The sequence below is a fragment of the Haemaphysalis longicornis genome, unplaced genomic scaffold, assembly GCF_048455015.1.
Source record: "Haemaphysalis longicornis isolate Haplotype H1 unplaced genomic scaffold, Haemaphysalis longicornis Haplotype H1 scaffold_6, whole genome shotgun sequence".
In the NCBI taxonomy this organism is placed as follows: Eukaryota; Metazoa; Arthropoda; class Arachnida; order Ixodida; family Ixodidae; genus Haemaphysalis; species Haemaphysalis longicornis.
In genome coordinates this window covers 113,609,324-113,636,502 of record NW_027526407.1, presented here as the reverse complement: position 1 = coordinate 113,636,502, position 27,179 = coordinate 113,609,324, and positions in this window count along the sequence as shown.

The following is a 27,179-nucleotide window of genomic DNA, read 5'->3' as shown; positions in this document are numbered from 1 at the left end:
TTCTTCTTCCGAGCAAACGACATGGGAACGTCCCATAGCGAGTTACACCAATACGTATTCTAGCTTACTCTAGACGACAAACATGTGCTTGTCCATTTACCTCCCGTGTAGTTGGCTTCTTAGTGTCTGTGTAACACGCCAACCCAAACCCAGACCACACAAACACGGTGAACACCTGAAATGTCGGTAAAAAAATTACAGCACAACTCAGCAATGACAACAGAAAGCTGACCAACACAAGCGCTGATGTGTTGCAGTGAGCCGGGAGACTTCCACGTCTGAATTTCCCCGCCAGCAAAACGGGCACGTCATCGTTACCGGCATGAAGCCTAGCTTTGCGTCGATGACCCAGTCATTTCACCTTCAACCGTGCACGCACTAAGAGGCAACCAGGGTTTAAGATTATGTTTTGCTTTTACCGTATGACTTTGCCGGTCTGTGTTATCTGTGTGCCAAGAAAAGCGCGTGTTCCATTCTTTCTTTCTATGCCGCATGTGATATCTCTTCTAATAGGGAGCGCATACAGAACTAACTTCAACAGCCTAGAATAATCTTCTTTGATCTACAGTGTTCTGTATGCAATTGGACTGTTCGAGAAGCCTTCGCGCCGAGAGTTAAATGACCGCAGAGCAGAGGCCGCGGCATTCCACTCGTCGCCGCTCGCCTGAACACGTCAGTTTGTTGACTGCGGCTTCGCCGCCTGTGTATTCTTTGAGTTGTTAGGGGAGCACAAGTTCGCTCTAATAAAAGTGTTTTCCTTCAAGACAACTGCCTGTCTTTGGCTTAGCGACATCGGGTGAAGGTGTTGGGTACGCACCCTTCAAGCAACCAACGACCCCTGGAAGACGCCAAGCCAGTCCAACTAGAGCTAGCCGCCGAGTGCAAGGTCCGCCGCCCGACTTTGGTCTCCTGCCAGACGGAGCCAAGAGAACGACCGCTGCAACCACCAACATAGTGCTGGAAGCCACTCCTCCCATCGTCTCGCAACAGCCACGGGAACCACCCTCGTTCCGCGGATCTCCCGCTCAAGACCCTGAGGATCGGTTAGAGAAAGTGGAGCGTGTCCGCATCTTTAACAGGTGGGATAACGAGGAAACTTTCCGCCATGTTTTCTTCTTTCGGAAGATAGAGCCCGAACGTGGTTTGAGAACCATGAAAGCTCGGTAACCGACTGGTCCCTCTTTAAAAGCAAGTTTCTTAAAACATTCGCAATGGTCGTGCCGAAAGAACGAGCCGCAAGTTGGTTGGAAACGTGCACACCGCACCCCAACGAAGGGGTCGTGATTTTTGTTGAGGAGATGAAGCAACTACTTCGCTGTGCGGATGCAGAAATGACTGAAGAAAAGAAGTTCAGGATTTTAATGCGAGGAGTAAAGCAAGAAATTCACTCCTGAAGCTGCAGCATTGGAGAAAACGCTGGAAATTGGCATGACACAGTACAACCGCCCCATCAATGCGCTAGCTGCGGAGACGATCGGTGCCAGGCTATTAGCTCAAATACACTACGCGAGGCAATCCCCGCAATCGTCAGGGAGGAGCATAGGAATATTTTTGCAACGACGCCACAACCTCCTGCCGCTTCACTGACTGACGTCATCCGAGAAGAGGTCCAACAGGCACTGGGGAATTCAACGCCATCCGAAGCACCCCGCGAGCCACAGGCTATGACCTTCTCCGAAGCTTTTCGTCGACCCCGCCCTGCTCCAACCCGTCATGAAGAAGTCCCGCCGTACCGCCGTCTCCTGTCGCCCGCCCGACTCCCTGCAGCCCAAAACCAGACGCCGAGAAAAACGGACGTATGGTGAACCGCCGATTATCTCCCGCTGTGCTACCACTGTGGAGAGGCCGTCCACATCTGCCGTCGCTGCCCCTAGAAGAGGCTGTTTGCGAGGGTTCTCTGTCGACGCACCACGCCCCAGACCAGGCCAGCGCCCATTAGAGATCGGCGAATACCTGTCCAACAGCAGCCACAGAACAACCCGTTTCAACCATTCGACGTCGCACTACAGATGTCAGTCGCCTAACCACCGTAGCAATGTTGACTTCGCACATGGAAGGTCCCCTACCCAGTCGGAGGAAACAAGAAGCAGTTCTGGAGGTGAAGTTGCTCTACGGCGAAAAACACGAAACCCTACAACGACGCAAGGATGCGCCGAAGACCGTGATTCACTACATGCCATCATCCCGAACCGAACCCCGAACCCCGTGCTGCTGTAAGGATCGCCAATGATCACGTCACTCTGCCTCCCCCCCCCCGCGCAAGCTTGGTGATCAGCGTTTACTGTTGAGATGCTGTCCTGGACGTCAATGCTATCGTAGAGGGTACCAAAGTTTGCTTCTCGACCGCGGTGTCTCTATCGCAAGAGGCACTGCGCACCATAGGCCATGCAAATCCCACGTTTTGGTCTCCAATTTCTCCGAGGAATGCCAGCATCTGAACAAGGACGCTGCAATTTCGTTTCTCGAAGAAACGCAAGAAACAAGTCAAGTGATCGCGGTTGCCATTTTTGAAACCGCACGCGCAGGTGATTGCAAGCTGCCGCGTCCTTTCGACATGAACCCGGTGCTGCCGCAAGAAAATCGGTAAAGATTACTGGACTTGCTGCGTCGCTACAGTGAGTGTTTTCTTCGAACTCAAAATTACCTCATGCACAGCTCACGAAGCACCGAATTATAAGCGAAGATGCAGCCCGACCTACCAGACAGTCACCGTACCGCGTGTCTTCACACGAGCGGGAAGCCATCCGGACGCAAGTCGAAGATATGCTCGGCGACGACATTATACAGCCATCGAAAAGTCCCTGGAATGATCCGGTCGTAATTGTGAAGAAAAAAGATGGCACGCTGAGGTTATGCGTTGACTACCAGTGACTGAACAAGATCACCAAAAAGGACGTGTACCCCCTGCCCCGAACCGACGACGCCCTCGACCACCTCTGCCATGCTAAGTACTTCTCATCGATGGATCTGAAAACCGGCTACTGGAAAATTGAGGCGGATGAGAGAGACCGAGAGAAGACCGCATTTATAGCGTCGGACGACCTATAGAAGTTTAAGTTGATGCCGCTTGGGCTGTGCACTACACCAGCAAAGTGTTAAAGAGCCATGGACACCGTTCTAGCTGGGCTGAAGTGGCACACCTGCCTCGTATACGTCGACGACGTTGTGGTATTCTCACGGCCATTCGACGAACACGTTGTTTAAGTTGATGCCGCTTGGGCTGTGCACTACACCAGCAAAGTGTTAAAGAGCCATGGACACCGTTCTAGCTGGCCTGAAGTGGCACACCTGCCTCGTATACGTCGACGACGTTGTGGTATTCTCTCGGCCATTCGACGAACACGTTGCAAGGTTTGGGCCTGTACTCGAGGGCATTCCTACGTCGGGGTTAAAACTGAAGCCTGATAAGTTCCGCTTCGCATACGAGGAGCTTAAGTTTTTGGGCCTCACCGTCAACGCCGCGGGAGTTCTGCCGGACCCGGTGGACATGTTTTTGCATTGCGTATGACTGTTTCCGTGCATGCCAGCTTCTTGTATGTGGGTACATAGAAACGAATCCCGGATCCACAGTAGAGGAAATGTTTCAAGAAATCTTGAGAGGCCAAAATGCAATACAGACCGATATCGCTAACATCAAAAATCGCCTCGAGGCCGCCAAAAAAAAGCTATGGCCAGTTTTGGCTTCCGACTCGGCAGTTAGAAGAAAAAGTGGAAGAACTGCAAAACCGAGATATAGACACAGGCGGTTTGAATCTAGCCTTTAATAACGTGCACAAGGCACTGACCTCTCATCAAAGGAAACACAATGATTAAGAGGATCGTTGCAGGCGGTCTAACCTTGTAGTATTTGGCATTCCTGAAGTGCCCAATGAATCGGATGAGGTATTGCGGGAAAAGGTTATCAAAGAGCTTTTCGAGAAAAAAATGGGTGTCAAGTGTTCTTCTGTCGCTAGGATTCACAGAATCGGAAAAGCCCCCAAACGCCCAGTAATCTTGTACTTTCAAGATTGCAATGAAAAGCAGGAGCTCTTCAAAAACGTTAGAAAGTTAAAGGGGTTGAAAATCTTCTTGCAGAATGACTACGGCAAAGACACACTACGGAAAAGAAAGCTGCTTATGGCAAGCGCAGAGAGTGATAAAGATGCAGGAAGAAAGGTGATGCTCGTCCATGATAAGATCAGTGTTGATGGAAACCTTTTTGTTTGGGATGATGCTACCAACAGCCGCAGGGCAACTTCTATAAGCGAAAAAGTAGCGCTGCCGACTCCTGAAACAATTTCGTCCTAGGCGCAAAAAAATGATCTCGCGAAGCATACCAGCGCCCCGCTCCACAGCTAGCGATTAAAGAACCGTGGACGTCGGCTGTTTATCTTTAATGCCAGAAGCATTGTTAATAAAATAGAACAGTTAGAGATCATCTTGTTGATATATGACCACCACCTTGCCATAATTACAGAAACGTGGCTACATAGTTTAAGTAACGATGACGAAATCGTGCCGCCTGGGTACCAATTATTACGACGAGATAGGGGATCTCGAGGGGGCAGAGTAGCGATTGTTGTAAAGAATGGAATTGATGTAATGGCAAGAGATCAAATCGATAGCCACGAAAGTTTAATTTTAAAGGTTTCATTTCATGGGCACACGTTTTTTCTCTGTGCAGTCTATCGCCCACCGGACGCTGACGATTCTTTTTTGCTTAAATTTTATGACCGAATGATGAAATTAAAGGGTAAGAATTGCATAGTTACTGGTGATTTTAGCCTACCTGCTATTGACTGGGAGCGTAAGCAATACGCTTTATCTAGTCCTTGTGATTCATTACTGGACTTAATGTTTACTCTTAACCTTGAACAACTTGTAAACGACAACGCTCGGGGAAATTCAATCCTACAGCTGTTGCTGGTTTTAGAAATGTTTAGTGGGGGAGTTGTTCAGGTAGATTTAGGTGTATCGTAACATACATTAATCTCGTTTTCTTGGAGAAACAGCAGTCTTAAACCGAAAGTTGTGACACAGGACCCAATTAAAGATTTTTCCAATGCAAACGACATTGCTGTAATTTAGACATGCATCTAGAACAAACGGAAGATGACCCTGAACTGTTGTGGCGACAATTTCGTGCTGCTGCAGAATTCTGTATTGAAAATTTTGTGCCTTCTAAAACACGACAAAAGCATCGTTAGAATCCCTGAATTAGCAGAGAAATAATCCACTTAAGGCGTAAAATCAAGCGCCTCCAAAAGAAAAGGAAAACAGAATCTCCACAGTATGGCGAATTGAAAAATAGTTTACTGAGTAAAGTCAAGCACTCTAGAAACCAGTATTTAAATACCACACTAGGAGAATTGATTAAAACCAACCCCCAAATGTTTTGGAGGTGTCTGAGTCCGGCTAAACATGAAATTATAAAGATAGACGAAAGAATTATCACTGACCCCAAACAAATGGCTACACAATTCAATGCGTATTTTTATACGGTCTTCTCTAATAGGGATCTGTGCGATATTTCGGAGTGCTGCTCTGGCTCATTTGCGGGTGCAGTGGTAACTTATGAGGGAGTTGTTGAAATGTTGCTCAAACTGGATGTAAAAAAGTCTACAGGACCGGATGCCCTTCTCAGTGCCTTTTTCGACGATGTCCGGAACAAATTGCAGCGTTTTTGACACATTTGTTTAATTTTTAAATACGGACAGGTGATATACCTGATGACTGGCGTATAGCACGGGTATTCCCGATATTCAAAAAAGGAGACAGATTAGATTATAACAACTACCGACCAGTTTCCATTACAAGCACGTGTTGTAAAATATTAGAGAATGTCGTCGCAAATTATATAGAAACATTTTTATTGGAAAGAAATTTGTTGTCACATTGCCAGCATGGGTTCCGGAGGGGCATGTCCACTCCCAGTTGGTTTTAACAGTGCATGAGGTTTCCGAAATTCTGGATCGGTCAGGGCAGGTGGATATGCTCTTTCTGGACCTATGCAAAGCTTTCGATAACGTACCTCATGGGAAATTGTTGTATAAGTTTAAACAACTAGGGTTACCTTTCAGTATTGTTCGTTGGGTGAATTCATACCTAAAAAACAGGAAACAGTTCGTCAAAATTAACAATTGTGCCTCTGATATGCTTCCTGAATCCTCGGGGGTGCCCCAAGGTAGTGTGTTAAGTCCCCTCCTGTTTCTGATTTATGTCAATGATTTAGCAGAAGTTGTGAGTGATGTTACAATCAAATTATTTGCTGACGATTGTGTAGTCTTTAAGGAAATATCGTCCAAGGAAGACCCCGACGTACTACAAAATAATATTTTGGCAATTATTGATTGCTCGTGTGATCGATGGGGTATGTTGCTCAACAATGAAAAAACAGTATTGCTGCGTGTAACACGAAAGATGCATCCAAGTAACTTTTCTTATACTCTTCAAAACAATGTAATCGCAGAAGTTCGAAAATATAAGTACCTTGGTGTTACCCTATCTTCTAGACTCAATTGGTCCGATCATATATCCGATGTCTGTATATCGTCTCTTCGTAAGCCCTGGTATCTGAGGCTGAAACTCAAAGATGCTCCAGCAAACACTAAGCTTATGGCGTACAATGCATGTGTTCGAGAAAAATTAGAATATGCTTCAGTGGTTTGGGGTCTCTCTACTAAAAAGGACATTTCTCAGTTAGAGAAGGTGCAGAGAAAAGCCGTCCGATGTATTTACGGGAAATACCGCAGGCATGACTCACCATCTCTTCTGATGAAAGAAAATATTATTCAAACGTTAGATGATCGCAGACGGGTAAGTCGGCTGATATTTCTTCATGATTGTTTGTCAGGCAAAATAAAAATAACTCTTCCTGGCAGCGTTAAACGACGTGTAACTAGGGTTACGAGACGCACTCATGAATTACTATTGACCTCTGTTTTCGCTCGAACGGATGCCTTTAAAAACAGTTTTTTCCCCAGGACCGTTGAAGAGTGGAATTCTTTACCTCGTGATGTTTTAAAAGCAAAAGATTTTGCAGAAGCGTTACAGCGTCATCTTTTTCAAATTAATGTGTTCTATCGTGTTGCTTTTGTTATACATGTGTAAAAGATGCAGGGTACCATGAATTGTTTCTGATATATTTTTTGCCTGTGTTCCCTTTCGTACTTGTTCCATTCCTGTTTTGTATAAGCCTCTCCTGCTTGGTTCAAATTCTTGACCTGCAGTATCTGTAAATAAAATAAAATAAATAAAACTTCAGCCATAGCGAACTTCCCAAGACCGAAAGACAAGGAGGGCGTGCGAAGATTTCTCTGACTGTGCGCATTCTACCGGCGCTCCGTCGCAAACTTCGCACGCATTGCAGAGCCACTCACACACTTGACGAAAGATAGCACCCCTTTCAGCTGAGAAAACGCCCAAGAAAAGACATTCTGCGAGCTGTAACAATGTCTGCAAAACCCACCCGTGCTCGCTCATTCCGACGAAAGCCCCGATACGGAAATGCACACCGACGCCAGTGATATAAGCTTGGGTGGCATCCTCATCCAAAACCAAAGCGGCTGCGAAAAGGTAATCGCCTATGCCAGCCGTGGTCTGTTAAAGGAGGAGAAAAACTATGCCTCTGAGAAAGAGTGTATAGCAATTATATTGGCCATTTCCAAATTCCGCCCCTACGTGTATGGTAGACCGTTCAAGGTTGTGACAGACCACTATGCGCGATGTTGGCTGGCCGATTTGAAGGACCCCTAGGGCCGTCTTGGGCGATGGAGCTTGCGCCTAGAAAAATTCGACGTAGCAGTCGTCTATAAATCCGGCAGGAAGCACTCCGATGCCGAATGTCTGTCCCGCGCCCCGTCGACCCACCACCTAAAAACTCCGACGAAGACAGCGCGTTCTTCGGAGTCGTGACTGAGAGCGACCTAGTCACCCAGCAGCGTGCCTACCCCGATTTACGCGTCATGATGGCCTACCTCGGAAAACGCAGTGTCGCCGTGCCTAGGGCCTTCAAACGCCACTTACCAGCATTTAGACTAAAAAACTCCCTCATCGTGAAGTAACATTTGAACCCTATAGAGAAAACAAATGATCTTCTTTCAATCCCTGGAGAACTTCGCCACAAAATTTTGAAAGCGTGCCACGACGACCCGTCCTCCCGACATCTCGGAACAGCACGCACTATTGGAAAAATAAAGGCGAAATACTACTGGCCCCGCCTTGCAATCGATGTGTCCCGCAACGTCCGTAGATCCCGTGGCTGCCAGCGACGAAACACACCACCGACGAGATCCGCTGGACTTCAACAGCCGATCGCCATTCCACCAAGAGCCTTCCAACTGGTTGGAATGGACTTCTGGGCCCATTCCCTACGTCACGATCCAAGAATAAGTGGATTGTCGTAGCAACAGACTACATGACGCGCTACTCAGAGACGGCCGCTCTTCTGAGGGGGACTGCACAAGAAGTCGCCAAGTTCTTCATCAACCAAGTTGTGCTGCGACGTGGAGCCTCTGAAGTCCTAATCACAGACCGCGGAAATGCCTTCACTGTGGAGCTTATGCAACCAAGATTATGCTACAGCAACACTGATCACCGGAGAACGACAGCGTACCCCACCCCAAAACGAATAGACTAACGGAACGCCTGAATAAGACGATGGCAGATATGCCCTCTATGTACGTCGACCTTGAACAAAAGACTTGGGATGAGGTCCTTTAGTGTGTCACGTTTGCGTACAACACAACGACCCAGGAAACTACGGAGATGACACTGTTCGCGCTTGTCTACGTGAAACGACCAACTACGATGCTTGACACCAGGCTTCCCCACGTGGAAGACGACGACCTCAACGCCGACGTCTAAGGGTACGTTCTGCGTGCGGAGGAGGCCCGCCAGCTCGCTCGAGTTCGCACAACGGACCAGCAGCTGAGGGATTCCAGACGCTACAACCTCCGACGCCGAGACACCGAGTACCCTCAAGGTGATCTTATATGGGTGTGGGCTCAGTGAGAAGCTTCTACGACGGTATTTCGAACCCTATGGGATTCTACAACGTGTTGGCCAACTCACCTACTAGGTTATCCCCGATGGTGATTCCTGAACATCACGACGACGCACGCGGCCCGATGTCGTCCACGTGGTTCGCTTAAAACCTTTTTACAGAAGATGACGGACTTCATTTCTTATTTTTTTATTTCTTCGGACTGTTGCATTATGTTAGGATCGGGTCGATGCACTCTTAGAGGGGGGTAATGCCGCGAACCATTCATTCGGTTTGTTTATGTTTCTTTTACCGCAGGGCTGTGCCGGTCTGTAGTATCTTTGTGCCAAGGAAAGCGCGTGTTTCATTCTTTCTTTCGGTGCTACATGTGGGATCTCTTCGGAAAGGGAGCACGTTCAGAACTAACGTGAACAGCCTAGAATAATCTTCTTTGATCTACAGTGTTCTGGATGGAATTCCACTGTTCAAGGAGCTTTCGTGCCGAGTGATAAATGACCGCAGAGCAGACGCCACGGCATTCGACCCGCCGCGCGCCGGCACACGTCACTTTGTTGACTGCTGCTTCGCCGCCTGTGTATTCTTTGAGGTGTTAGAGGAGCACAACTTCACTCCAATAAAGTGTTTTCCTTCAAGGGAACTGCGTTGTCTTTGGCTTCGCGACAATATCAGAAGGTGTCGACCATGCGCGCGGCGCCGTGGCCAGATCTTGTTCGTGGCTCCATGCGCTTCTCTGGAACGCCTCGAGAGTGTGGCCCACCACGGGGGCACCCGAGGTTCAGTTCTCGGGTACTGTGGGGGGTGCGAGCGTGCAGAACGCAGCTGCGGCGCCGACGACGAGATTGCATAAGTGCTTGAATTTCGGGAGTCCATTTTCAGATTGGTAAAGCTTTAGAAACAGCATACGTAGTTTTATTCGTTAGGATAAGGTGAACAGGAGCAGGAGTAGTTAGCGTAGGTAAACTCACGAGTAAAATGTGCAAAGGGGTTGTTACACGTGGGTTTGCTTTTTTAGTAACGTTGAGTGCACGGGATAACATACCGGTGAATAGGTTGGAGTTTGGGACGCCTGGGCGCGGGAAGTATCATGCCACCGAAAGAAGCCAGGCGTTGTGTGCATGAGGGGCCTGCACGAATACCCCTCGTATCTACGAAGTTCGAGTTGGTGGAGGGCAAGAATTTATGCGCAGAGTATGTGTGGGGGCGTCGCGCCCATACCAGCTTGAGGCAGAAAAGCAGCAGCTCCGGATCCAAATTGGAGAGCTAAAGGTGGTGCTGGAGGGTAAACGGTAGCAGCGGGAGGCGTTCGAAGAGACGTAGTACCGATGGAGGGCAAGCTAGCGACGAGGGATGCCATTCTGGACAAGAATGGCTTATGCATCAACACAGGCGCATTGAATGTGCTTGGCTGGAGGAAAACGATGGCGAGCAGGGCAGCGCTAGTCACCTAAGAAGTGCCAGTGAGTTCATAACTAAGGAGCGTGACGAAGTGAGACCCCGTCGCAAAGAGTCCGAGCGATAAGGTAGTCAGGTGACTCAGACGCAGCCGGAGCAGGTGGCCGCGCCGGGGAGCAGCCAACAGAAAGGAGATGGGCACATGGTGATCGTGGCAGGCGATTGGAACATGCGCTACTCCGAGGGGGAGATTAGAGGGCGGGTGATAGGAGACGAAAGTGCAGGGGGGCGTGTTCTTCGGCCAGTACGTCAGGGTTGTTTTGGAAAAGGCGAAGGACAAGATGTGGGAAAACATGCAGGAGCAGAACCACACGGTTGTAGCCGTGGGTCTAACGACGTTCTAGAGGGGAGCGGGCGGGAGTGCGAAAGCCACGGAAGAAGGGAATGGGGGAGCTTAGGACGCTGTGCCCAAATGTGCAGGTAATGGCTCTGAACACGGAGATACGAGAGCTAGGTAATGCAATGGATTTCGCAGTCGTCGGCATCAACGCTGATGTCTGACGTGTGGGCTGGAAGATGGCGTTCGATCGGGATGGAGTTCACTTCAACGGGCAGGTGGGAGAAGCCATCGGGCGGCGACATGCGGTGCGAGCAGTGACTTTTTTAGGGGGGCCGCAGGCCTCTGTGAGGAGGGAGTAAACGGAGCAAAAGGGAGAAAGCTAGGTCGGTACACATGGGTGCAGGTCGAAAAAAGGAGAGACGCCGGTGTGTAAATAAGAGAGGGGATAACTGAAGATCACTTACAAAAAGATGCAGGGCGGCAGGAAACAAAAAATGGGTGGAGATTCGTAAACAGCTAGAAGAGGAAAATATCAGGGTAGAAGCAGTGAGCGAAACGCACCTAATGGAGCTGAAATAACCTTCAGTAATATGAGGATATGTATAGGAATGTTGCAAAATGACGGCTGTTTCGAGTAGAGGCGGAGGAGTAGGTATTGTTATACAACAGGGGGCTAATTGGAAACGAGTGAAAGACTCTCACGAGCAGGTTTGTTTTAAATGGATAGTAGGGGAAAGGAGGTGCCTTTAAGAGTTTCGTACCTGAGGACGGGTAGGGAGAGTAATGAAAAAAAGGAAAATTTCGTGCCGTGCCTAAAAATGGACATTCAGGATTACAAACGAACTGGGGGAGTACTATTGGTAGAGGACATGAACGCCCGCATTAAAGTTCTAGACGTGTGCACAGACAACAACGGACATCTAATGCTGGATATCAGTGAAGAAGAATTGATCAAGTAAATAGGGTACATACATGCGAGGGGTAAATCACGCGCAATGTGGTAGGTGACAGTCGAGTATCGACTACTGCCTCCTCTCGCAGGGGCTTTATGCATGGTTGGATGCAATGAGCATAGATGAGGAAGGGGGTCACCATCTGGGCAGTAACCACAAGCGTATCCATCTGAATTTTGAGAAAGAGGCAGGCGCCAAAGCGGACCGACCAGTGCAGTACACTAAGTTAAGCAGTAAACTAATTGCGCTGAATATAGAAACAAATCCTGAGGAAATATGTGACCCCGACAGGATCATCAAAATTATTCCAGAAAAAATAGTCTAAGCAGAAGGGGAAAATCAATGGAAAGGAAAGAAAACACACAGAAGCTGGTGTAACGCAGAAATCAAGGACCCTTTATAGAGGCGTGAATAGGCGTCTAGAGAACAAGGCCGACCAAGAGTGCAGAGAGGCAGCAGGAAGAGTTGGAGATGAAATGGGAGCAATAAATTAGGAACAGTGGAAGTGGAACTGTTGGTGCAGACAAAGGTCAATAGAGACAGCGCGAGATGGGCGGCGCAAATACGAAGGGAGGGTAGGGACACGCCGAAAAAGTTTTGCAACCATGTGCGGGCATTCTGGAAACGCACGGGGTGTACAGAAGGTGGTACCAGAGTCCTTTAATGCCTTTCTGGTCATGAAACTTCGCCGTCACGCTATGGAAGAGCTTCGTTCGCTGCCGCGCCGCGGCGCTGGTGTTGATCGGAGGGCAGCCGGGGGCGTGGTCAGAGCGCGTTTGGCAGGGAACGGACCACGGAGTAAGATAAAACAGACACGAGCCGCCTTATCAGCAGTGCGCTTTCGCTTTACGTGTCGTGGGCCGCTCAAATGGAATTATCATTTTGTGAGTGGCGAAAAAATTTTCTTCGAACGGGCATGCTGCTACTGCGTTCCTGCCTGCCGGTCTGGCTACACAGCAGCGGCGGCCGCCCGATGCCCTCCGATTTGCGCTGGCGCCCCTCGCGGTAGCCTTTGGCCCCGTACGAAACTTGGCCGGGAGTTTCATGACCAGAGACCTATTAAAGGACTCTGGTGGTACTATAGAAACCGAAGCGAGGCAGGTGCTCAAGGGAGAGCAGGCATTGGGATATCTTCATGAAATATTCGCTGAGAAAGTCTGTGGGGTTGATATAGCGTCCCTGCAGCGCCACTGCGATGTTGCGACTGGGAGGTTGAAAGGTCTGGAGATGGGGAGGGACGAGCTCAAGTGGGTAGATCAGAGGGAAAGGCCCCCGAAAATACCGCCGTTGGCATGGATGGGATACCGATAGAGTTTATCAACCAGTTAGGACCAAAGAGCAAGGGAAGGCAAATACAAGCATTCAGCCCAAGGATAGAAAAGAAGCCAATACCATAAACGTGGCATACTATCAGGACGAGCTTAATACATAAGGGCAAAGAATACAAGACCAGACCGAGTTCGTGTAGGGCAGTCACCGTCACGTCCTTGCTATATAGGTTCGCAATGCAGGAAGTAAAGTTTGAACTAAAGCAGTGGCTAGAAGGGCAGTAGATTTGTACATGAAGTTTAAAATGGGTTTCGAAATTACAGAAGTCTACATGACAACCTATTTGTGGAATGCCAATGCATAGGGTTGGCGAAGATGCAAAATCGCCCTTTGTGCTGTGTTTCTGAGATATTAAAGCTGCGTATGACAACGCAGACAGGGAGCAGGGATGGGTTTTCCGTCTCTACGTGATAACGTTTGTTATAGCAGGGTTCAAAATCAGAGAGTTGGTGCTGCACTAGACCGATACTTCTGGCGCATCCCTCGTCAAGGCGTAGCAGTCCTGAACAAAGCTAATGGTACTAAATAGTTTCACATCATCAGCATAGAGGGGAAACGAAGATTTTGTTAGGTCTGTTGAAGCATCGTTGCTAAATATAAAAAAAGGATAGTGGACCCAGCATAAAACCATGGGGTAAACCACTTGTACAAGTATAAAACCAGCCTTTTGTTGTTTATATCTACGTAAAAGGACCGGTCAAAACAAGGACAACAAGGGCTACATCTACAACGGAAACAGTAAACTTGTTAACTAATAATTTATGGTTAACCACAACAGAGGCCTTGTTGAGGCGAAAATAAATTAAGTTGAACTGCCGATTTCACAACCTGCAGCCGTAGCCTGTCTCCTAGAGCTGGCAAGCTGTAGCCGTGAATCGACCCGAGAAAAACGCGTGCTGATTTGGTATCAGAACATTCTTGACCCAGGCCGCATGAACTCTGTGCTGAGGTCTTCTCAAAGAGCTTTGAGGCGACACAAATAAGTTTGTTGGGGCGATAAGTTGTAGCCACTGATTTATCACCAGACATAAATACAGAAAAAATCGGAGCGATCTTCTATGCACGAAAAAATGTGCCAAAAAGTAAAAAGTAATTATAAATTGAAGTTAAAACAGACAGAAAAATAAAGCCGTTCCAGTCAATATCAAACGTGTCGGAAGTGCAGAACAGTGATTCGCCATAATGGCCTGTACCGCCGTTATCCGCTCACTGCTACACCCCATGCCATACAAATTTCCCACCTTTGCAGTGGTCGCGCGCACCTGCCCGAAACTGTGCCAGCGGGTGTTTTGTTCTTTTTGTGCCTGCTTTAATTTCGTATTTTGGAGCAGTTTTGTGTCATTCCGAATATGCCATTTTTTTTGCTTGTGCGGGTTGAGCATTTCTGCGGCCTTGCGAAGGCATCATTTTCTAGTTTTATGTGGAGCCTTTCTGCGTCATTTCAAACGCGCCATTGCTAACAATTCTGTATTCTGTGCACAAGAGCTGCGCGCAGCGGTCAAGAACGGGCGATGCGACCTGGTGGGCCTTTGTGGTACACTAAACTCTAAACAGTTAAGCAGGTCTGCGCAAGAAAGGTCACCATGAACAATTTTGTGAAGAAATGTAAGGTCTGCACGCGTACGTCTGCAGTTCAAGGAAAGGATGGAAGGGACTATGGGTAAGTCAAAATCAGGATGAAAACTGCGATTGTGATGAGGGTGCTTACATATGGATAAAAACTTCTGCACTCGTTCTATTATTCACAACTAGATTTGCAGATGCCGTTCCAGGCAACAGAAGCATATTCTAACTGTGGTATACATATTGCATTGTATAGCATTAGAAATGGATGTGGAGAAGATAATTCCTTTGCAATCCGACACACATTTCCAAGACTTCGGAGTGCTCGCCGGGTGATGAGCCTAATATGAGGAGAAAAAGAGAGGGTACTGTCGAAAAGCACCCCTAGGTCCCTAATCTCCTCAACCCTTTGCAGAGGAGCTCCCTCAATACTGTAGGAAAACAGCAGACGGTGGGTTTTCCGGCTGTAGGTGACAACCTTTGTTTTAGTGGGGTTTAAAATTAGGCAGTTTTTCCTGCACCAGACCGATAATTCTGACACATCCCTCTGCAAGGCACAGCAGTCCTGAACACCGCTAATGTGCCTAAATAGTTTGGCATCATCAGCATAGAGAAGAAAAGAAGAGTTTGTTAACACTGTTGACACCTCATTGATAAAGACAGAAAACAATAGTGGACCAAGCACGGAACCCTGGGGTACACCACTTGTTGCAGGGTAAACACTAGACTTTTTGTAGTTAACATCTACATTAAAGGACCGGTCAAGGAGATAGTTGGACAACAAGGCAACAAGGCTTGCGTCTACACCAGACTTAGCAAGCTTGTTAATTAATAACTGATGGTTCACCACATCAAACGCCTTACTGAGGTCAAAATAAATAACGTCCAATTGGCCGTTTTCACAAACTGCAGCCGAAGCCTGTGTCATAAAGCTTGCAAGATTTGTGACCGTCGATCGACCCGAGAAAAAGCCGTGCTGATTTGGTATCAGAACGTTCTTGACGCAGGCAGCAAGAACGTTGTGCAGAGCTGACTCAAAGAGTTTTGAGGCGACACAAAGGAGTGAGATTGGGCGATAGTTAGTAACGGAATGAGTTATCACCAGAATTAAATATTGAAAAAATTCGAGCGATCTTTCATGCACAAGGAAATTTGCCGAAAAGTAAACAGTTAATATAAATGGAAGTTAAGACAGGCACTAAAATGTTGCCTTAAACCTTCATGAGGGCTGTTGGAATCAGTGTTGCGGAGTTACCAGTCCGGAATTGGAATGAATCCGGAATCATTCCACATTTTCGCGACCCCGGAATGGAATGGGAATGGAATGGCGACAATACTTGAAGGAATTGAATGGGAATGGAATTAATCTCATTTTGCCCGGAATGGAATGGGAATGGAATTAGATGTATTTTTCCCAAAATATAGCGCACTTTTCTTTTCCCGCGCTGTTTGTTGCCAAAATATGCGAAAATACGCAAAAGATCCCACCAGCCCAAGTTCAAACATTAGTAAGCCGGAGCCTTGAATTTAACAATAACTCAGTACTGTTAAAATCGATTGGCTGATTACAAGCACGGTATTTTATAAGCAGCGATTCTACTACAATTATATCCTTAAATACAGCGCTGCTACGAAGTTCGTCGCGATTCTCCGCCTAATAAACGCGGCTCTAAGCCGTTGGTATCCGTCGTGGGGAACTACCGCGGTGGCATCCCCCCCCGTCTCTCCCACCAACTTCGCCTTGTGATGTTTTACCTTGGCGGCGCCTTCGCCCCGGCTGCGAGCTGTCTCCCCACGCTTCACTTTTGTTTTTTGCGTCCGGAACCGTCGGTGATCGCGTCCCACCTCGCCGTCATCGGGACGCTGGCGCGGTGCTTGTGTTCACTGCGAAATTCCGCATATCAGTATACGCCCCATCTCCCTTCGCGCTCCCCCCTCTTCCTCCAAGACGTTTTGCAATACTGGCCCTCCTGTCTAGATGCTCGGGCACCTCTGCCCGAAGCAGCGTCTACGGAGGCCTAAAATATTGGTTCGAGAATCCACCCGAAACAGGAGAGCCCATGTGATAGGAACTGCGGTCACGCCTGCGCCTGCAAGCTGCAAGCTTTGTTCCTAAACGGTTCCGACCTAACGGAAAGCGAACGCTAGCCACCTTCCCTTGCTTTCCCGACTCGCAAGGTCAGTTTCCGTTGTAAATGTGACGTCAGCTGACGTGAACGCGTGTTTTCCACATCTCTCTTAGTGACAGACAGCGAAGCGAAACCGGCTCTCAAACACCTCTTTTAAGCAGCTCGTTTGTCAAGCGCAACACACAGGCAGAAGGCAACTGTATTAGTTTACATTTTTTTTTGTTTTTAGAACTGATCGTTGAAGCAGCCGTCATTTACACTTCGTGTTTTCAGAACTGAACGGCGAAGCGCCCATTTGGCTCACACCATTTCGTTACGTAATTTTGATGAATGAAACCAAAATAAACTTTTTTTCGAACTTTCACGGCAGCTTGAGTCTTTTATTGCAGCATATAAAATTCACGAGGAGACCTAATTGCGCTGCTGAACACAAGGTCGCGGTTCGATTCCCGGCCGCGGCGGCCGCTTTCTTGATGGAGGCGAAAAGGACAAACGCCCGTGTGTACGAGATTTCGGCCTAAGGTGATCAAAATTAATCCGGAGCCCTCCACTACGGCGCGCCTCATTGCCTGCGTTGAGTCGGCGCGTTAAACGCTACAATACATCAACGAGGACACCTACGCACTTTTTCTGGCGTAGGGATTTCCACAACACTAGACTGACCGGCTGCCGAACGCGTCCTTCTATTATCATCATTATCATTTTTCTTTACATCTTTTCTTTCGGTTGATCGCCCAGACCAGAGGACACTTGGGGGAACCTTAATTGCTACTCAACTCCTCAAATTAGTTATACAGGCCTCAGTTATACAATTAGTTACGCAGGTCTTGGACTCAGTTTTGCTGAGTCCAAGGCCGCAACGCATTCTTTGGGTCCTTCAGTTAGCTAGAGCCAAAGGTTGCGTGGTGCTAAAGTGTGAACAATCTCCCAATTTGTAAAAGAAAAAGAAAACAAGACGCAGATTAGTATACGAACCAATGCACTATCCCAATATACACTAACGAGAGAAAAAAGAATTCTCCCTGCGCATTGGTTCTCATCGAGACACCCATACAAAGGTCGCGCATACTCTAAGCACAGCCCGAACTTTCGCTCGTGCGCAGTGGATGATACCTGACGCACGTAACTAAGCTTTTCGGCAAAGGCGACATTGCATACCTGCGCACACGCAAACACAGGAAGTTCTGAACCTATCAGTGCTTTCAAGGCGCGCTTGACATGCGTGAGTGCTGACGACCTGTGCGGCCCGTGATCCGCATTTGGTGAAAAGACAGGACAAGGTGCTCGAGCGGTAATTCTTCCAACTGATACCACCAGATCCGGAGGTTCTGTTCCTCGTTAACAAAGTTATAGTTCTAACCATTCTCACGACCGCTCCATACGCGTGTTAACTGCTTAAAAGAATATAATGTCTTCTTCAACCATATATATACTTTTGTCAGCACAAAAATAGAACACGTCGTCACGTTAGCATTAAAACATTCACATTTAAACAATATTAAAGCATCACAACTCCTAAAGACGTGCTGACCATGCAAATACTATAACAACTACCTGAAGAACGGCCCCTGTGGGATTAGTAGGGTGATTGCAGTGAACGAGATATGCCACAAAGCCACTATCCCTCGAACTTGGTTACGTGTTTTGCGTATTTTAGCAGTTCTTAATGCGTGTATTACATCAGCTTAATGGTGGGTTCATTGGTAACTTGATAATCACCCGATAAAACGTTGAGGAATTAGAGGAATGGAATTGGATGGAATCGCCCATTCCCGGAGTGGGAATGGGTGATGTTCCGGCATTCCGAGAAATTGAAAGGAATTGAATTTAGGCAACTTGTAATTCCCCGGAATGGAATTGGAATGGAATGGGGACGCCCATTCCGCAACACTGGTTGGAATTCCATGTGCACCACAGGAAAATGACGGTTTCATCCGTTTAAGGCTATCATTGACAAGTTTTTCATCGAACATAAGTGTGTTAAAATTCGACATATTATTAAACGGTAAGCGTTCGTCGTGACCATGAGGCAGTTGAAAGAAAGAATGGAAGTACTGAGAAAAGCTCGTGGCAACATCTCCAACCTGTTCCCCATCGGAATTAAGCAGGCTAATGTGTTCTTTAGACGCCTTAGAACGGCCGCGTACATACCTCCAAAAGTCAGCCGGTTTCTGAGACGCAGAAGCCTCTAACGACCCTAGATAGAGCTGGTGTTCACGCCGGTAGAGGCTTTTACAAAGTCTGCGATACCGACTAAACTCCGCTTTCCACTTGTCAAGCCCAGAACGCTTGGCCTTTTTGTGGGCGCTGCCCTTAAGTTTAAGCGAATTTTGAAGTTCTTTAGAGAACTAGTGGGGAAATTTGGAATGAACATGCTTATAACAAGGGATGTACTTTTCCATGCCACTCGTGACAATTTCGGTAAAACGTCCAATCTGTTCGTCGACATCATTGACATAAAAAACACTAGACCATTCAGCAGATGAATAAAAATGATAGAGCCCAGCATAATCTCCACGCTTGAAAGCATATTGCGGGACTGCGCAATCGTCAACATTACCATAGCGATGGTGTGCAGTGACAGAAACAGAGTCAAAAAGAGGGGGTGAAACTTGTCGGGGTGTACAAGAGATATTTTGGAGGCACACACTTGTACGTTTTTCAAGTTCGAGAAGCACACATCTAGGACATTACCACAGAAGTTTTCAATGTGGCAGAACTGCTGCAAGGAAATGAATTGCAGTAACTGGGCTATCTGGGCGTGTTGGTTTAATATGATAAGGAGAAGACAGCGCGGTTTACACACGGATACAGGGAAGAGTACTTGACACACATGAGCGCTGCAAGGAGGCGAATGATTGAAAATCTAATAACATGCTGCATTTCTGCGCTGCATAATGGTTTTTATGCTGAAATAAAAGACTGTTCCAGTGAATATCTGAGGTGTTGAAGTCCCCAAGCATAATTAGCTTATGGTTGGAGTGTGAATTGGAAACATTTTCAATAAATGTGAGCTTTCGATTATATTCAGCAGGCAAAATATCTGGGGATATATAGACCGCACCGATGAGCAGCTTCTCGCCCCTCTTGAGGCCTACCTCAAGCCAGACTGATTCCTCGGTCTCGAGGTCTGCACGCCGCAGGCATTGCACTGAGCGATCGATGGCAATGAGAACATCGCCACCCTTTTGCTTAGGCCCAGTTAACTTTCTGTTGCTTCTAAAAATTTCATAGTTCGGGGAAAAATAGTCGGAAGATGAGATATCATTGCAAAGCCAAGTTTCAGTAATAACAATAGTAGAAAATTTGGAGCACACAACATTTCTAAGAAATTCGGAAGACTTAGTACGTAGACCCCGAGCATTTTGATAATAGATGTCGAGAGTGTCGTTCTTACTGGTCATTCTCAGTAGTTTCACAGCTGTGCACCATACCAGGGTGGAGCTTGCCTTGGACCGGCTTGAAGAGGCAGCCCTTTGGCCACATAGACGGGTCGCACAGGCGCCTGAAAGACTCTGCGTCAACAGTTACACAAAAAGATAAATACGAGTCATACTTGGTTTTAGGGCGTTTGCACGACAATGGCGTGACTTGCACATTCGACAAGTGGGACAACAGTTGCCCAGATGTCGTGTTAGCCGACAACTTCGAACCAAAGATGGCCCTGGAACTCAGTGGTCGGCGCACCACAACCACCTCAGAAGCTTCCGATGCACCAACGCGAGGAGGGCTTCTTTTCTTCAGTAAGTTCGCCGGCGGGCAGTTTCGCAGTTTCGCCTGTACGGTCCGAAACTCGCAGTTTCGAACCGTACAGGGGGAGGCAAAGGGCAGTCCGAAGGGGGACCCAAATCACTCAACGCCGCACCTGGTTGACCGCTGGAGCGTTCTACGAATGCCGAAGCGTTCGTCGAGGACAGAAGGGGGCTGCCTTCGCCCGCTGCACCGGCGGCGGCTGCGGCGAACGACGTCCTCATGGGGAGACCGGAGTGCGGTGACGTCACCGGTAGCGTGGAACGGCTCATTCACGTGGCGCGTGCAGGAGAGTTCGTGGAACGGCTGGTGCTTTGGAACGCTAATTTGGCTGATCGGCGCTTCGCGTGAGACCACGTCTGTTTGGTGGCTTTCGTTGTAGAGGCACAAGTTCGCCTCAATAAATCTCCGTTTGTCTTTGCCCACAATTCGCCTGCTGCACTTCTTGCGACGCAACACTGCAGCAGAACAAAATGGAATATTTCTTTGATCCGTCTTACTGAATGGATCTTGTTCTGGTTATACTAACTTCTTTTTACCTACTTGCCTTACCATATGAATAGTAGGCTGTTTATATTACTTTTTCTTGTTTTCCATTTTATGGATTGCTGTTATAACGTTACAGGATTATCTGTAGTGTGCAGATGTTCTGTTTCATCTCTACGATGTATTTACAAATTCTGTTGTATCCTGCCCTCCCGCTTCGAAGCGAAAGCAGCTTCGTTGCTAATTCCTCGGTGCGATGTTATGCTATAAGCTGTTGATTTCGCCTTCAATTTGCCCATTCCAACCCTCACCCAAAGTGTCAATCGAAAAACCGCCTTGGTTTTCGAGATAGAAGGACGATCTGCAGTGTGCAGATGTTCTGTTTCATCTCTACGATGTATTTACAAATTTTGTTGTATCCTGTCAGTTTTGTTCTTGTTCATTGCATATAGTATATACGCTATCTACGTTTTGTAGTGGTTTGTACGGTATACCTTGTAATATACATTGTAAAAGTTATTTTTTTACTGTTTTATCTTTTGCGTTGTCAAAGTGTTCTTTCCTTTCACTTTTTCTTTTTTTTACTTGTATCCATCTGTGTGCCAGCACCAAGGCCTCACGGCTTTCCTGGGCACAATAAATACACATGGTTTAATTATTGATTGATTAATATTAACAAAAATAATAATATATTATTATTATTATTAATATTATTATTATTAATATTATTATGATTATTATTCGCCGCATAGATGGCCCCCAGTAACGACAAGTGCCTCCTCTGCTGCTTCGCTTTTTTCGGCAGGCTGGAGTTTTTTCGATGTTCTGCGTGTAAACGGACGAAGAACAGCAGCATTTGATCTCCGGGAAGCAGCCGTTCGTCTGCAATCTCTGTGTGGCTGCGGCGTCACAAGCTAGTCCTAGCGACCCCGGCATGGAGGAAAAAAAAGGTTAGGAGAGGCCCTGACGTCACATTTGTGAAGCGGAGTCCCGCCATGACTTGAGCCCACTGAGCCCAGCACTCTATCCCATCATCCTTTGCTGTCTCCGGTTTGATTTGACTAACATGGCGTCGCCCTGCCCTCCCGCTTCGAAGCGAAAACATATTCGTCGCTAATTCCTCGGTGCGATGTTATGTTCTAAGCTGTCGATTTCGCCTTCAATTTGCCCATTCCAACCCTCACCCAAAGTTTCAATCGAAAAACGGCCTTCGTTTTCGAGATAGAAGGACGATTTTTCAGGTCTTAAGCCTGGAAAAGTAGCGTTTGTCGTCGTCTTAGCAACAGGCTCGCGGGATGGCGAACGCAGACGACGGGAGCATTGTTTGGGATCGTACAGCACTGCGGTCTTTGCGCGCTACGTGTCAGCAGCGATAAATTTCACTTCACTTCACAACGAAGAAACACAAAGTGAGCAAAGAACGAACTGTGGCTCTCGCCAACGCTGAGCGAAGGGGATTTTCCCGGCAGGTCGCCGGCGGCGGCAGTGGCTCGCTCCGCCAATATCAACGCGACGTAAGCGACGCTTTGGCCGGGGTACGAGTTAAGGCCGCCTCCGACTGCGGAGTTTTCAAACTGGCCTAATCTAAAAACGTTTGTCGTAGTGACTGCGCTGGTTTGCAAGCGTAGCGAGGCAGCCACGTACCAGGCGCCTTAAAAATTTGTCCGTTCTATTCGCCCAAATTTGGCCGCCTCAGTTGTAAACAAGTAAGCCACAATTGTGGACCTATAGATGTGTTTTAGTGCTTTTTTAACAAAAAGAGACGACCAAGTAAAAGGTGTACACAGGAAAATAATAAGGGTTAAAAAGGGGATGGGAAAAAACTATTGTAAAAGGCTAGAAGTAAATATGTACAGTAAGGTTTAGGGAAGAGAGGAAGAGGCTAGATTAGCCGCACCCGCTGGAAAATATCAGAGGTTAGTTATATAATCGCGTAGATATAGTCGAGTAACGGGGTACTCGAGATCATATATTACTGAAAATGATAGATAAACACGACATAAGTGCAATAGTGCAAAAGTGCGTTAAAGTAGGGAGAACAAATTATAAAGAAAGTATAAGTTGGAAGAGGGGGGAGTAACGGAAGTAGAACAAATTTCCGTAAAATGAGTTGCAACCACAATCATGATAGCTCAGGTAGGGATATCAGTAACAAAAACAAGGTGGAACCACAGTCAAGGTAGTTCAGGTGAAACATCAGTAACAGCAAGAAGGAATATGAAGTAAAGGGGAGAAAAAAGACGGGGAAGGAAGGTTGGGGGAAGTAATCAGTTTCTGAGTTTTACGGAAGGTCAATCAGGGCCCAAGGGGCAGCAGAAGACGCAGATCGCGATCACGGCAGGGAAGGAAGACGGAAAAAGAGTCAGCTGATCAAGAGGAGTCAACATGGAGCCCGAGATTTTGCCATCGAGGAAGCACTCAAACTGAATATATGTTTGCATATCAAGATCACATGTATGAAGAATGACATGGTGATTCATAACTGAGCTTTCACATATTCGTTTAAAAAATGTCGCTGATTTCCTCCCCTCCCTTGGCTGGCTTTCGCGTGGTAGATCTCTCTTCTTCCTTCTTTCGGCCTTCTTTTCCTGTCTCTTAGAAAATATTTTTCACTACGGTCCGGTTTGTTTATTTTTAATTGGCGTCACCCGTGACACGTATGTGGTACGGGTTGGGCTTTTATTTTATTTTATAGCTCTTTATTTTGTATATATGCATGTCACAAACGCACGGTGATACGACGACCAGTTTGTCCGCCATAAGTTCGGCCAGAGGGTAATAGAATGCTGTACACAACACTCGTTACGCAGATGACGCAGCTGTAATTGTGGTTAACACCACAATCAGTTACTTTATTATCACTTCCCCGCTTCATATTTCGTTCAATCCTACCACACAAAGTACGCTACTAGTTGCGAGCCGTGATAGTTACTTGCACTCCATCGCGCTGTCCACTTTTTAGGCGGTGCGTGAGGGTATAAATATCTGGGATGATGGCAACTTTCTTGGGCTTTTGTGTGTCCTCTCTTCCATCGCGGCAGCAAGATTTTCATTTTAGGTTTTTCAGAAGTTTTTCACATGTCCATGACATCAGTCCTGCAGGAATCCTGCCTCCCTTACCTTTTTAACTTGCCCATTGAAACTGTGTGACATCAAGTGTTGGCACGACTTCGATACCGTCGAACACAAACAAGAAAAGCAAACGACTCTTAACGAGCTTAGTATGGCCGATTGGTCGCTCATTAAAGGCTTGACAGGTCGTGGCGCATACGTCCAGCAGGCATGCTCGTTTTCAAACCAAAGATAGAAATCCAGGCACTGGATTCCCTTCTGTTTTGATGTCTCAATCGTGAAATTGAGTGCTAGGTCCCTTCGGCTAAATAATTTTAGAAAATCTACCGTCGGTCTGTGACTGGCACCGTCCTCCAAAATAACCAACTATGTCAGCCTAGCTTGGGCCTACCTAAGTCGACGCTGACAGTGCATCCCAGGGCAGAACGAGCAGCCGCACCCCCACAGCGCAAACCCATTTTGGACGGCACTGTAAAGCAAAGGCATGGACCGGGTTTTACTTAATAGCAATCGTCATTGTCCCTTTCGTTTCCGTCTTCCGTCGGCACATCCTAGGGCATATTTTTTAGCGCGTCCGCACACCGGTCGTCCTCCACTTTTAAATGCAGATCATTTCTTTAACTCACGACGTCACCCGGCGTTGTCGGCGTTGGCGTGCTCGGCGTCCGCAACAGCCGTTCCAGGTGCGCCCTCTCCCGCACTCCTCCTCGCCTGCTCTCCGCTGCTCCTCGAGTGATCTCTTGCGCTCGTCGGCGGTCGCAGTTGATAAGCGATGGAAGCAAGACCTTCAACTAGTACCTCGGCGCAATCCAACATCAGCGCCGAAGCACCAGTTCAAGACGTCGTACCATCGTCTTCGTCGACGGCGGCAGAAGACAAGGCGGCGAGGCGGCGGGCTGCCGACGCCGAGCGTAAACTTCGTAAGCGCGCTGCCGACGCCGAACTTCATGCACGCGAAACCGCGGCCAGGCGTCAACGTCGACAAGCGGATCCCGAGCAGCGTGCACGAGAAGCAGCGGCCAGGCGTCAGCGTCGAGAAGCGGACCCTTCGAGTCGAGAGCAAGACACAGCTTCGAAACGTCAGCGTCGGCCCGCGGACCCGGCCGTACGGCGAGAGGCGGCGGCGAGCAAGCGTCGTCGTCTGGAGGCCGCCGCCGTCCCGGAACCCGCCGTCGCGGAAGCCGTCGGGCAACGTCAACGGGACTTTGGGGGTGCCGACGCGCGCTTCAACCCCACTATGCTCTGCATTTACACGTGCCCCTCGCGCGGGGGCATGCGACGGATGATTTTTTTGTGAGATGGCCCAGTGGCACTCTTCATGAATTGATTGTGAAAAAATAGCTTGAAAGATTTGTCGGCATCGTCTTCTACACGGCGGGCCCGTGACGCGCCGGACGCTACACTAAGACGCCGAAGAACATGGGAGATCCTCACGTGGCCTAACCACACGCGGAAGTCTAGACGACGCCAAGTGGTCGCCGCGAGGGATGTGCGCATGTGCGCTTGGTATTTTTAAAGACGGTAGTCTTTCGTGGGCTAGTTAAAACCAGAAATATTGGTCTGTCTGCATGTCTGTTTGTCTGCCTGTCTGTCTGTCTGTATGTGACCCGATTCAGCCACCCGGCCAAAGTAAAAGGCCTGCGGAGTAGTCTGATATAGTCACAGCTAAATCTGCCTGTCTAATTCCTGTGTAACGTTCATATTTGTCAACATTGTTGAACAAGAACAAGACATTCCGCAATTGTAAGATAACAAAATAATACACCAGGGATATTTGCAGCGTTCTTTTATAAAAAAATGATAGATGCTTGATTTTTGCGAAATTAATTACTGCATTCACTGCAGAAAAAAAATTCACTCCGCCGTCGCCTGCTGTCGCCCGCGTCACTGGCGGCATTTTAGGAAATCAAGCGGGAACAGTTACGATAGGTTCCACTAGATAGGCTCCACGTTCTTCTTGGAACGCACGTTCTCTAGGGAAACGTGGTACTATAAGCATTGAAGTAGGGCGCCTCAATTCACGCGCGTCTCCGCCGTACGGCTGCGCTGGCATCAAGGCACCTGGCCTGGAGGAGTGGAACGTGGTAAAGTTAAATCTACTTGAGCAAAACATTAGCGAGTTTACCTTGAGAGGAGCGCGACGGAAGATGAACAGCATGAGAGGTGAGCGGGAAAGCGAAGGGAGGCATTTACTTGGCAGATGTCGGCAAAGACTATCGTCGTTTGTCGACATTTGCAATGAAAGGAGCAGATACGGGGCGAATTTTGTGGTAAATGTATTGCGCGAAGGTCGTGTCCGGCGCCTCGTGCCGGGAACGCCGTGCGGTCGCAATGAGGCACGCGCTTACGTGTGCTGTGGTTATTTTTCTATGCCGTACTCACTTCTGTCAGCCTAAACAGCTGCGCTGTTAAAGTACCTCTCTCTGCTTTACCTTATTTTTGCTTGCGCCGACAGCTTCGTATTCTATACCCAAGAAAAGATAGCGAAGGGTATTGTACAGAGGCTGTGCCGATGTAAAGCGTTTATTACAATACTGAACCATAGAAGCACCACACATAATGGGTACAAAGAAAACATAAAAAAACAAAATAATATATTTATTGCATCAAAAGTACCCTATTTTACTCATGCTGCACTGAACGTACAAAAGGCGTAATGTGCAAATGTGCTGGGTACAATTAATCTGTTAGTATGTAACATTTAGAATAGTGCCAGCAAATCGTTGCAAATACTGGAAGGTTTCGGATAATTTTTAATAACGGTAAAGAGGATCAGTGCCATGTAAAACAATTCCAGAAGACAATTTACTGTATCTGAGTAAAAGAACACCAGAGCATTACTACCTTATATTACAAACACAGCTGGAAAAGATTTGCACCTGTTTATTTGAAAGCGTGCTGGAATTCATGTGAATACGTTTCGGGGAAATATGATACGTTATTTCCTGAGTACTTTGTTGTTGTATTTCCTATTAGCTTGTTCCGGTAAGTATTTTTTGATTCTTTAGCCGAGAAAAGTTCTTTGCAGATAAGGTAAAATATCCATTTCGCAACACACATTTAAAGTGCACCCATCTAATATGCACAAAATATTTTTCTACATCGTAATTACAACCGGCAATTAAAAATATTTGTCTGTTAGAACACGCAAAGTTTTCAAGGGCGAAATGTAGATTACACAT